The sequence below is a fragment of the Trichomycterus rosablanca genome, unplaced genomic scaffold (assembly GCF_030014385.1).
Source record: "Trichomycterus rosablanca isolate fTriRos1 unplaced genomic scaffold, fTriRos1.hap1 scaffold_118, whole genome shotgun sequence".
NCBI classification, from domain to species: domain Eukaryota; kingdom Metazoa; phylum Chordata; class Actinopteri; order Siluriformes; family Trichomycteridae; genus Trichomycterus; species Trichomycterus rosablanca.
The window spans coordinates 142,087-154,373 of record NW_026946956.1 but is presented as its reverse complement, the minus strand read 5'-3'; the positions used below and the strand labels follow the sequence as shown (position 1 = coordinate 154,373).

At 36.7% G+C, this 12,287-nt stretch overlaps 2 long non-coding RNA genes and 1 other non-coding gene across 3 annotated transcripts; 2 read left to right on the top strand and 1 right to left on the bottom strand.

The window, feature by feature from the left end:
- The first annotated feature begins 732 nt into the window (after positions 1-732).
- Positions 733-4,579, top strand: LOC134304821 (uncharacterized). The gene is made up of 3 exons (XR_010008200.1): positions 733-808; positions 1,629-1,756; positions 4,407-4,579. It is a non-coding gene; the product is annotated as an uncharacterized LOC134304821 (long non-coding RNA).
- Positions 3,248-5,266, bottom strand: LOC134304822 (uncharacterized). The gene is made up of 3 exons (XR_010008201.1): positions 4,790-5,266; positions 3,890-4,043; positions 3,248-3,518 (listed from the first exon to the last, which is right to left on the bottom strand). It is a non-coding gene; the product is annotated as an uncharacterized LOC134304822 (long non-coding RNA).
- A 6,509-nt stretch (positions 5,267-11,775) lies between these two features.
- LOC134304830 (U1 spliceosomal RNA) lies at positions 11,776-11,938 on the top strand. Its single transcript, XR_010008205.1, has one exon. It is a non-coding gene; the product is annotated as a U1 spliceosomal RNA (small nuclear RNA).
- Positions 11,939-12,287: the final 349 nt, after the last annotated feature.

Below are 12,287 nucleotides of genomic sequence, written 5' to 3'. Positions count from 1 at the left end.
GTATGATTCCAAATCCAGACCTCCATGGGATAATAATTTTGATTTACATTGATCAATTTTATGTTATTTTGTTCTCAATGCATTCCACTATGTGATGAATAAAGATTTTCAACTGGAATATTTCATTAATTGAGATCTAGGATGTGTTATTTTTGTGTTCCCTTTATTTTTTTGAGCAGTGTAATATACGTTAAGCAGCTAAAATTAAACATTTTGATAATGTTCCTATGATGGTGTGAGACCCGTAATATTGTTTACAGGTGCAACCCGCACTCAGGCAAACACGTTGTTCCTTATTTCCAGTTCTGAAAGTTGGCAACCCTAGTGTGCATACTGCATACTTCTGTACTGAAAGTACGTACTTCTTTACCGGCCGAGTAGTGCATACTTCCTCCAATCTAGTACATACTCTCTAAGTATGCGATTCCGGACGCAGTTTATGTGTATAACGGATGTTTTGGATTGTGGTAATAAAATGGCGACCGCGCGCTACATTGAGTGCAGCGTTCACAAGTAGACAAATTGTTTGAATTTAAAAAATATTGCATCTCTGCTCTTTTTAAGTAACACGAAAAGGCTGTTCAACCTTTTCTTCACAAAGATCACACATATACTTTTGTTTATTGTCTGATTCTGTATGTTTGTTTGAAAACTAAAATCGTCTCTTTTGTAGCTTCAGAGTACACTCGCGACTTTGAACTCAGGAAGTGGGAGATTTGAAGGAGCAGTTGAAGACTGCATGGAGTAAAGTGAAAGTAAAATCTTCGGTTTATGTGGAGAGAAATATAAAGTTTTCTAGAAAATCACGGTGAGTTTGTGAATATAAAGTTGTAATATGTAAATGTTATTAATCTGTATTTGATGTAGAAATGTTTAGGATTGATTTTATTACCTGATATTTGTTCGATAAGTAAAACTGCGTCACATTTAACACCGTTATTTAGGCGTGTCAACAACAACAGATATTTTTTACACTTTAGTCTTCTGTGTTTTTCTCTCATCCACACGAACTCACAAACCCACGATTAATGAAAACAGGATAAAGAGATTTCTGAAAACTGCTTCTTTGTTTTCATCTGGATACTAAAATGTAGCTTTATACAGATGTTGTGACGTCAGCGCGCTCGTATATACATACATGCAGGCGGTGGACAAAATAACAGAAACACAATCAATAATAAACATAAAACATCAAATAATAAACATGTATGAGATGATTACATCAAGAGTTCAAACTTTACTGAAGAATGTTTGGAATTCATTGCTGATGTGTCCACGCTGTGTGTGATTATAAAGAAAGCACTAATCTAACACATTGATGAGAGTGAGATTGTTATTAATACACTTTCATTTATATAAGAATGTTAAATCAGATCAGTGCTGGTTGAGTTATTGGTATACTGGTGTAACACTAAAAGCATTACTGAGTGGTTTTAAATCCCAGCTAAGACATACAGTTTATTTATTTACTTATTTTAGATTTTAGGATTAATTACACTAGCTGCTAGTTAGTTAAGCTGTGTGATTACTGTATCATGTTCTTGTTGGTGTTTCTCTGAACTGAAACTTTTAGGTGCCCTCGTGCTTTTTTATATAGTTATTTATGTTTGGTTTTACCTTTACTTCAGTGTTACTCCAGTGTGATGGAGGGTACGAGACCAGATTCACCTGAACCCAGCTGTGTCTCCATGAAGAGCGACTGGTCAATGAATCCTCCACTTTACTTTAAAGATGAAGGCTGTTCTACTGATCTGAGGTTAGTATAATCTCATGGTGTGTTAGTGCCTTAGACCACTGCGCCACTGTGTATGTTAAAATATATGAGTAATCAGTAAATTGGGTTTTGACTACAGATATTTTATTTGGGCTGATGATTACTGATCAGAACTAAGTGAAGTTTTCACTTAGTGAAAACTTTTTGAATGTAAACTTTCTGAGTTAAAATGACTGAAATTATGATAATTATGAGAAAAGATCTAAAACTTTTGATAATTATTTATTAGTGAAGAGTAACTGGTTAAAGGACCATTCAAACAACTTCAGAGACTCTTCTACTGATCTGAGGTTGTAATTCTGGGGATTGGGGGACTGTCTGGATCACTTACCTGTGGATTATTCACCTAGTCATGTGGCAGCTGCCGGATTCTAAAGAAATCTCTCAGCGTGTTTACTCCTTCGCTGAACTTTATCATCTACGCTCTTCATATCGTCTTGACTCCTCAACTTACAAGTTATGTCATTCCATTGGCATTACACGTCGACCATACTACATCCACCGTGGCAACAGACATCAACACATTGTGCATTCGTCATCTGTCTCGAGTATTCCTGTGATTCACGGATTGATCCCTAGGCGCAGGAGCTACCCATCAATGTTCCAGCGAGGAGTGGACTCTAGTGTTTTAAGTGAGGTCCCACGATCCAAGGTCTTGCCCACTTTTGTTCAAACCTCATCTGCTCAATGTCGTCAGCTAAACCTGGCCCTGTTCAACTGCCGCTCCATGTCTGATAAAGCCGTCCTCCTTAACGACCTCATCGGACATCATCACCTGGACTTGCTTTTCCTGACTGAAACCTGGCAATCACAAGGCGACTTCTTTCATCTAAACGCGGCCAATCCACCTGGATTTAAATATCTCTGTGCTCCTAGGCTGAGTGGTCGTGGTGGGGGTCTAGCCGTCTTTTTCAGCAGTAAATTAAAATTAGCCATGTGTAAGATGCAGGAAACTGCTCTTTTTGAGTACATGGCTCTCAGGATCTCATGGGCCCTTGTCCAACTGTTGTGTTGTTAGTCTACCGTCCTCCTAGCAGTTCCATCTCCGATTTCTTACTTGAACTTGGTGAGGTCCTAACCACTGTCAGTTCTCTGTCAAAGTCACTGGTCGTCCTTGGTGACTTTAATATTCATATTGACTCTGTATCTCCTGGTTCTACTGTTTTTTTGTCACTCTTAAACTGCTTCGATTTGTATCAACATGATCTACAGAAAAGAAATACTGCTATTTAATCCACACAGACAATTATTGCAACATATCAAATTATTTATTTAAATCACTGCAAATGCTTAAAGCACTTTCAAGCAAAAACGTGTACAAGTACAGAATTTCCTTAAAAACATTCTTACTTTACTCCATGCAACTTTCAAAATACATTTAAAATAACACATATAAAATAACACAATGTGCATTAGCTTAACATGTACAAAATTCATGTTAATTCATATTACAGAAAAACACTTTTACTGTTAAATATATCAGTATTGAATGCATAGTACAACAATGAACAATGAATCTAGATAAAGTTACATTAGAAATAACACAAGAGCTTCAGAAATGCAGGGTTACAGAAACACAGTAGTTTTGGTATAAAACTCCACTCAACACTGTCGACTCACATACCCGACTTGAAATGAACCGTGTTCCTAGGTAGATCCTGGGTAGCAAACGTAGTGAGGTAAACCACTTCTCAACCTGCAACCTGCTTTGTTCTTTTCCCTTAACAATCCAATCATTGTTCACCTGTAATCACAGAAAGATCATCTTTAGCAGTTCTATTCAATTTAATACAGTATCCTCAAAATAAATCTAATCTTTCTGAAAAATACAATGTTTTGTAAGGATCCTGTGGCGACTGTTAAACGATGTCACAGTTTACAGCGTCGCAGGAGATTAGCTACTATGCTAGCGCTGTCGTGTCGTATATTTCACCTAACCTGACTAACTTAGCTTTTAAACATGAAACTCACAGTCATTTGTACAATGGAACATTTACTTGTTTTACTTTGGAAAAAAGTTGCCGACAAGTAATGCTAACGCTCCTATAGTGCACAACAGTCCCGATAACCGTGACTAGTGTTAATTTATTGTCCTAACTGTCGTAGACTCTTTACCTTTATTTTTTGCTGGTTCCCAGTTTTGGTGTAAAAAATCCTCTTCTGCTCCTGCTCCACTGCGGCTCCATCCATCATAGCCGAACTGTTTCTGTGTGCGCGCCTCTCCTAAACTCCTTCCCGTAAAACCTGAGATAATGTGGTGGTTCCGAAGCTGAACCGTTAGGCAAACAATGTCAGTTTAAAACTCTCACAGCTGAAAATTAGGTGGAATCTTGTCAATAAAATCGTTTGGCACCAAAGGTAATTACAGTAATTTACCTCAATGTCAAAAATACAGTAAATCTCTGTATTCAGTATTTGGCATCAGGCAAAATTGTCATGATGCAGTGGAAAATACTGTTATGTACTGTAAAAACTATTTGCAGTATTTTACTGTGTGGTATGTGGTTAATAACTGTAGAAATTACAGAAATGTCTAACAGTGTGTGCTGGCTTGTTTTATTGTAATTCTTAAATGAACGCTATTAATGTTGATATTAATATTTTTGTTTCTTGTTTCTTTGTTTTGTTTTAGAGAGCTGCCAGCCAAATGTTAAGAAATCAGCTTGCCGTGTGAAACAGTACAGGTTCATGATTACTGTAAAGAGCTGTTTGTGCTTTCATACAGTCTGTACAGTTTTTAATGTTTCCTTGACATGTATTTTAAGTAAATATTTCTGAAGTGAAATAAAAAAGAGAAGAATTTTATGATTGTCTGTTTTTCTATAAATAAACATTTCTAATTGATATTTAAAATGTATTTAACATAAACTATTTTAAACTATTTTTTTAAATTGAGCTCAAGATAAGTAGAAATATTGGGAAAAGCAGTTGGTATAACAAAAAAAAGAGTTTAATCAACTTGTGTAATAACTTAATGTTTTAAAATCATAAGTTAAATCAACAGAATTAACTTACTTGTTACATCAATCAACCTGCCAGGTAAGTATGAGGTCCAGAAGCACCGCCGAACAGAGACACCGAATCACACACCGTTCACACTCACAGTGACTCCACTCGATAATGAGGGACCACGTTCGCTTTCCCGTGATTTCTGTGGAAGCACTCCGGAGCAGAAAGTGGCGGTATTGCACAAATTAACTGGATTTTAACTTTCGTCAAATAACAAGTCGTTTACCGCCAGAACTGTGAAGGATTCGGTGGCGACACGTTGTCATCAACACTAATCGAAAAAGTAAGTCAAATTAATTTATGTTCGTGTTCGAGTAGGCAACATTCCCACTAGTATAACCAACATTAACATTCGCTGGTTAAATATGAACGTTTCTTAGATGAGAACAGTGCTTCAGTGTAGGCCTACTCGCAGCTAAACCGTCAATCAGCATTATAACGGGAAAAAAATCCCATATTTTATAAACGGCTGTATGGTAATATTGTGGCTCTGTACTTTATGCATCGTTTTGAGGATTTTGCTTACAAAAATATTACACAATTAGCCTATAATATAAGTTGAGTAAGTTTTGTTTAAATATTGCCGTTATGTCTAACATTGTAAGCTATTACAGAAAATAAGTCTGTTGCATCTTTATTTGTTTGTGGTCTTTTAATTAACTAAGGGCATGTACTGAGTTTACCTTATTGATTAAAATATCTTTTCTTAGGTTCCTCATTCTTTTCGCAACGCACACGCACTAAAAGGCATTGTTCTGGTAAGTGCTGTCTTTGTCCTGCCTCTAAATTCATAAAGCTGTGTTTTGTGAGGCTTTAAGATCCACCCATAAGTTTTATATATATATATATATATATATATATACAGTGTATCACAAAAGTGAGTACACCCCTCACATTTCTGCAGATATTTAAGTATATCTTTTCATGGGACAACACTGACAAAATGACACTTTGACACAATGAAAAGTAGTCTGTGTGCAGCTTATATAACAGTGTAAATTTATTCCTCCCTCAAAATAACTCAATATACAGCCATTAATGTCTAAACCACCGGCAACAAAAGTGAGTACACCCCTTAGTGAAAGTTCCTGAAGTGTCAATATTTTGTGTGGCCACCATTATTTCCCAGAACTGCCTTAACTCTCCTGGGCATGGAGTTTACCAGAGCTTTACAGGTTGCCACTGGAATGCTTTTCCACTCCTCCATGACGACATCACGGAGCTGGCGGATATTCGAGACTTTGCGCTCCTCCACCTTCCGCTTGAGGATGCCCCAAAGATGTTCTATTGGGTTTAGGTCTGGAGACATGCTTGGCCAGTCCATCACCTTTACCCTCAGCCTCTTCAATAAAGCAGTGGTCGTCTTAGAGGTGTGTTTGGGGTCATTATCATGCTGGAACACTGCCCTGCGACCCAGTTTCCGGAGGGAGGGGATCATGCTCTGCTTCAGTATTTCACAGTACATATTGGAGTTCATGTGTCCCTCAATGAAATGTAACTCCCCAACACCTGCTGCACTCATGCAGCCCCAGACCATGGCATTCCCACCACCATGCTTGACTGTAGGCATGACACACTTATCTTTGTACTCCTCACCTGATTGCCGCCACACATGCTTGAGACCATCTGAACCAAACAAATTAATCTTGGTCTCATCAGACCATAGGACATGGTTCCAGTAATCCATGTCCTTTGTTGACATGCCTTCAGCAAACTGTTTGCGGGCTTTCTTGTGTAGAGACTTCAGAAGAGGCTTCCTTATGGGGTGACAGCCATGCAGACCAATTTGATGTAGTGTGCGGCGTATGGTCTGAGCACTGACAGGCTGACCCCCCACCTTTTCAATCTCTGCAGCAATGCTGACAGCACTCCTGCGCCTATCTTTCAAAGACAGCAGTTGGATGTGACGCTGAGCACGTGCACTCAGCTTCTTTGGACGACCAACGCGAGGTCTGTTCTGAGTGGACCCTGCTCTTTTAAAACGCTGGATGATCTTGGCCACTGTGCTGCAGCTCAGTTTCAGGGTGTTGGCAATCTTCTTGTAGCCTTGGCCATCTTCATGTAGCGCAACAATTCGTCTTTTAAGATCCTCAGAGAGTTCTTTGCCATGAGGTGCCATGTTGGAACTTTCAGTGACCAGTATGAGAGAGTGTGAGAGCTGTACTACTAAATTGAACACACCTGCTCCCTATGCATACCTGAGACCTAGTAACACTAACAAATCACATGACATTTTGGAGGGAAAATGACAAGCAGTGCTCAATTTGGACATTTAGGGGTGTAGTCTCTTAGGGGTGTACTCACTTTTGTTGCCGGTGGTTTAGACATTAATGGCTGTATATTGAGTTATTTTGAGGGAAGAATAAATTTACACTGTTATATAAGCTGCACACAGACTACTTTTCATTGTGTCAAAGTGTCATTTTGTCAGTGTTGTCCCATGAAAAGATATACTTAAATATCTGCAGAAATGTGAGGGGTGTACTCACTTTTGTGATACACTGTATATATATATATTTGCACACTGCCATTCCAAACAAGACTTTAACAAACACCTGAAATCAATAATAATAATAACTCATTTAGTTGTTTTGAGTTAGTCTAGTTAGTGTTACTTTTTAGGGACAGTTGATGTGGAGGTTATAGCAGATTTCCATAATATATTATGAGGTGCAGTCATTTTGTGTATATTTTTATATGTTGTGTGTGTTTGGGGCACATTGGAGGTTTAATTATGTGCCTACTGATTATTTTGGTGTTTGTTACAGGGTTTAGTGGTGGGAATGTGGCGTTGCAAGGGGTGCACAGAAACTGTTTCAAATAGGTCTCTCTTATAGGGCTGGTGAACTCCTTGATACTTATCCACTACAAGATTGGATCAGCTTGCATGTTGACTTTGAAAAGGCACATTGATATAAAAGGTGAGCTAAGAAAGTAAATGTGCTGTTTATCTCAGATAATTAGTTATACATTAAAATACTTATGCTAACCTACTCTTTCATTATTCTATTTCATGGAGTCTGCAGGTCATTAACATTATAGGTATGTATTAGGACTTGTCGTTATGTCTAATTTATAAGTTATTATAATTTATTAATTTAATTTTAAAAAATTGACACTGATCTATGCTATTCACCAGATATGCAGTACTGACCTTTTCACTTGTGGTTTAATTTGGGAAAAGGTGATTTGGCCAAATATCAGCCTGAAATGTAGTTAACATTTTGTATTAATGTTTTTTAAGGGATTTAAATATTATTTTTGTTGTCCTGAATTTATTTTTTTTTGTTTTTGTGCAGAGTAAACAGCTTTGAAGATGGTGACTTCTTTAATCCCTAAGGTTATCTTGCCTGATGCCAGTGCTCAGAGGTTAACTCTCTCCCAAGGACTCCCTGCATCTATTGATCTTATGGTGTGGACTTGCTGAAAGGTTTAGACTTTAGTACCTGGATTCCATGTTTGGAAATGAGTTTTTTTTTTTACCTTATCTCAATTTCAGAAGTAGAGGACTATGCAGTAAGATTATGAAAGTTCTGTAGTTAGTGGTCCAGTCTTAAATCCCCAAGCTTTCAGTCTTTCCTCTGTAAGTGACTCTTCTTCCCTGTCAGCTGGTTCTGATACAGATATGTCATCAAGTGACTGTTCAAGTGCACTATCTACTTGACCTGCTTTTTTTCATGTGCCTAAATTGTCATAAACTATCTAACTACCATACAAAGCTGAGAAAACTGTTTTTTTTTTATTAGCATTCTCCACAACTTTATCTGATTTGGGGTTGTATATGCAGACTTGCATGCACCTTCTTGTTTCTAGACTCATTGTCCATTTTATCAGCTCCACTTACCATATAGAAGCACTTTGTAGTTTTACAATTACTGACTGTAGTCCATCTGTTCTCTTCATGCTTTGTTAGCCCCCTTTCACACTGTTCTTCAATGGTCAGGACCCCCACAGAGCAGGTATTATTTGGGTGGTGGATCATTCTCAGCACTTCAGTGACTGACATGGTGGTGGTTGTGCTGGTATGAGTGAATCAGACACAGCAGCACTAATGGGGTTTTTAAACAATTCACTGTCACTGCTGGACTGATAATTGTCCACCAACCAAAAACATCCAGACAACAGTGCCCTGTGGGCAGCATCCTGTGACCACTGATGAAGGTCTAGAAGATGAGCGACTCAAACAGCAGCAATAGATGAGCGATTGTCTCTGACTTTACATCTACATGGTGGACCGACTAGGTAGGAGTGTCTAATAAGAGTGGACAGTAAGTGGACACTGTGTTTAAAAACTCCAGCAGCACTGCTGTATCTGATACACTCATACCAACACAACACACAATAACACACCACCACCATGTCAGTGTCACTGCAGTGCTGAGAATGATCCACCACCTAAATAATACCTGCTCTGTGGGGGTCCTGACTTGCAGAATAGGGTGAAAGGAGGCTAAAAAGGCATGTAGTGAAACAGATGGACTACAGTCAGTAATTGTAGAACTACAAAGTGCTTCTATATGTTAAGTGGAGCTGATAAAATGGACAGTGAGTGTAGAAACAAGGTGGGTGGGTTTAATGGTATGTCTGATCAGTGTATAGAAGTACATATATAGTTTATACTGTTAAAATGTTTTCAGCACTTTGAGGTTGGATGTACACTCTAGCTCTAATTAAAAATGCATAAAAAATGCACTTGGATTATGTATGAGTACCATGTATTGCATTTATTTAGTGTGAAAATAGTCAGTGCAAGTCTTGTGTACTGTGAATACATTGCACTTTTTTTTTTAAACCACTATGGTGGTTTGCATGTGTTTGAATAATCTGTTGCCTAAACAGGGTTTACAGTATTAAATAGTATTTTTATAGTATAGTATATATTTAAAAGTTAAATCAGTTTATAGGAACTAAAATGAGTCTGTTGGCAAAATTTTGTTCTCTGTGAAGCTTAAAAAAAAAAAAAAAACTCACTAAAGCAATTTTAGTACAGAATTCTGACTCTGCCTTTTCTTTGTCATATGTTTCCATTCATGGTTTTGTATTTGCATACAACTAACATATGGATGTTTGTGATTTATTTAAATGAAGCAATTTCAATAGGTCCTTAGTACCACTGTAAGATCTGAACAGTTAACTTGCTTAATTAAAATTAACTCAAATTCCACAATAAAAATATAGCTGCCGTTACAGTTAAAATCATGTACCCTTAACATGATGAAATTGATTTAATGTTATTTGATGAAATTGATTAACATTACATTATTAAATTGATTTAACATTACCTGATGAAATTGATTAACATTACATGATTAAATTGATTTAACATTACCTGAATAAATTGATTAACATTACATTATTAAATTGATTTAACATTACCTGATGAAATTGATTAACATTACATGATTAAATTGATTTAACATTACATGAATAAATTGATTAACATTACATGATTAAATTGATTTAACATAACACAATACATTTATTTAACAGTAATGAGAATTTCTGTTTTGTATCAACATGATTCAATTTACTAGTTTGAATGTGAATGAAATATTTTACCTTGACAAGAAAAAATAATATCAGTTGGCCACAATTTGATCATGTGGGACCGATGTACACATTAAAATTAAGTAAATTCAATGGATTTTTTTTTTCAGTGTGGGCTCTTTTGACCATCTTAACTTTTGAAAAATAAAATTAGGAATAATTCAGTTTTAATCATGTCAAAATAATGCTGGAGCAAAGACTTAATGATGGCTACAATTGAGCTTATATTGAATTTTAATATTTCATATTTATTTGCGAAGTGGCATAGCAAAATGTCATTATGTGTTGGTAATGACAATTTTTACTTTTTTAAAGAAAAAAACTAGATAGGCCATGGATTTGCTAAAGCTAGTCAACAGCTAGTACAAGATGCACTTAAAATACATATAAATAATGTGTACATTTCTTTTTTTTTTGTAACGTACTGCCATATTGATGTAAATGGTAATGACGCTGGATAAATATACTCTATGATCAGGAGGAATACATGATTAAGTTACTCACATTTCCAGACATTATCTTATTAAAATGTCAATCTTCTCTCATGGCTGGCATGTGCTTCCTTGCATGTCTTTGTTTCCATGGTTACAACATAAACAAGTGTTACCTTCAAATGATTCCCTACAGAAACCATACACTGTTGTAGTAATGACGATAATGCTGGGGACAGTAATATATTGCTTAAAAATATGCATAGGTTGTACAAATATGAAAAAAAAAATACATATTGTTTCTTTTCAAGTTATTATAAAACTCATATTGTGATTTTTATAATGAATTGATCACTTTTTAGCATTTTATCAGAGCAAAGAAGTTTTAAAGTCTGGGTTGGGGACAAGGCCAAAGTAGCAAAATATTGATGTTTAAATCATCATAAAAAATGAAAATCATAATTATTTTGGTATGTAATTTTTTAGTGATGCAATGAATGATCTTTTTAATACCTAAAATATTTGTCTAGTAATAAAGTATTTTTAACACAAATTTATAACTTAGGGACGTAAAAGTTCCCCCAATTGACGAATCACCCTTACATAAAAAGCTTGTTGATACAAACGTTAAAGAGACCGGTGTTTTAGATCAGCTTCAGCACTGGACACATAATTAGCCGTTTGCACTATTTCTTAGGCTAAATTGACCGTTTCATGATTGAGCTATGCCAAACCTGTAAAGAGCATGCTTATCAGGTGGATTTTTACAGTGGTTCTTTTTCTTTTCTGTAGATCAATTTTAAATGATCATTTTTTTCTTCTGTTTTGGTTGAACCAAGTGTTTTTTGTTTTGTTTTTTCCAGGCAGATGTCTGCGTGGTGGTTTTGATGTTGCAGAATAGCGGGTTTGTGTTCGGTGAGGTTTGTGCTGGTGTGATGAGTAGATGAATGGAGTCACCGTGAGTTTGAACGGTGTGTGATTCGGTGTCTCTGGTCGGCGGTGCTTCTGGACCTCATACTTACCTGGCAGGGGCGAGACCATGATCAAGAAGGTGATTCACCCAGGGCGAGGCTCAGCCATTGCACTCCGGTTGTGCTGACCGCTGCAAATTCCCCAAATGTGGGAATCTCGACTGCAGCATTTCTGATATGGGGGGACTGCGTTCTCTTCTCCCCTGATTTCTGTGATAGCAAAGAAAGAGTTTATGACTGCAGGATGATTGTTTGCTATTGGTTTGTTTTTAGTGAAGTGTATCAAATGCTTTCCAAAGAAAATCGTTTGTCTCTATTTACGTTTTTATGTTTTGCACAATTTGAACAAAGCATAAAAGAATAAACAGATACGTTACTTGTCATTCCTTAAACTGATCTATTTCAGTCATGGTTTTTATCTAATTTGCTTATGACACTTGTTTGCTATAGGCTCTATGCACGCAAGCTCTGTGACGCATTTCCGTTTAGCGTTAGTCGGGCAGTCTAGCTTCCGGTTTGTTATAAACACCGGCAAATTTCTAATCACAACGTGTC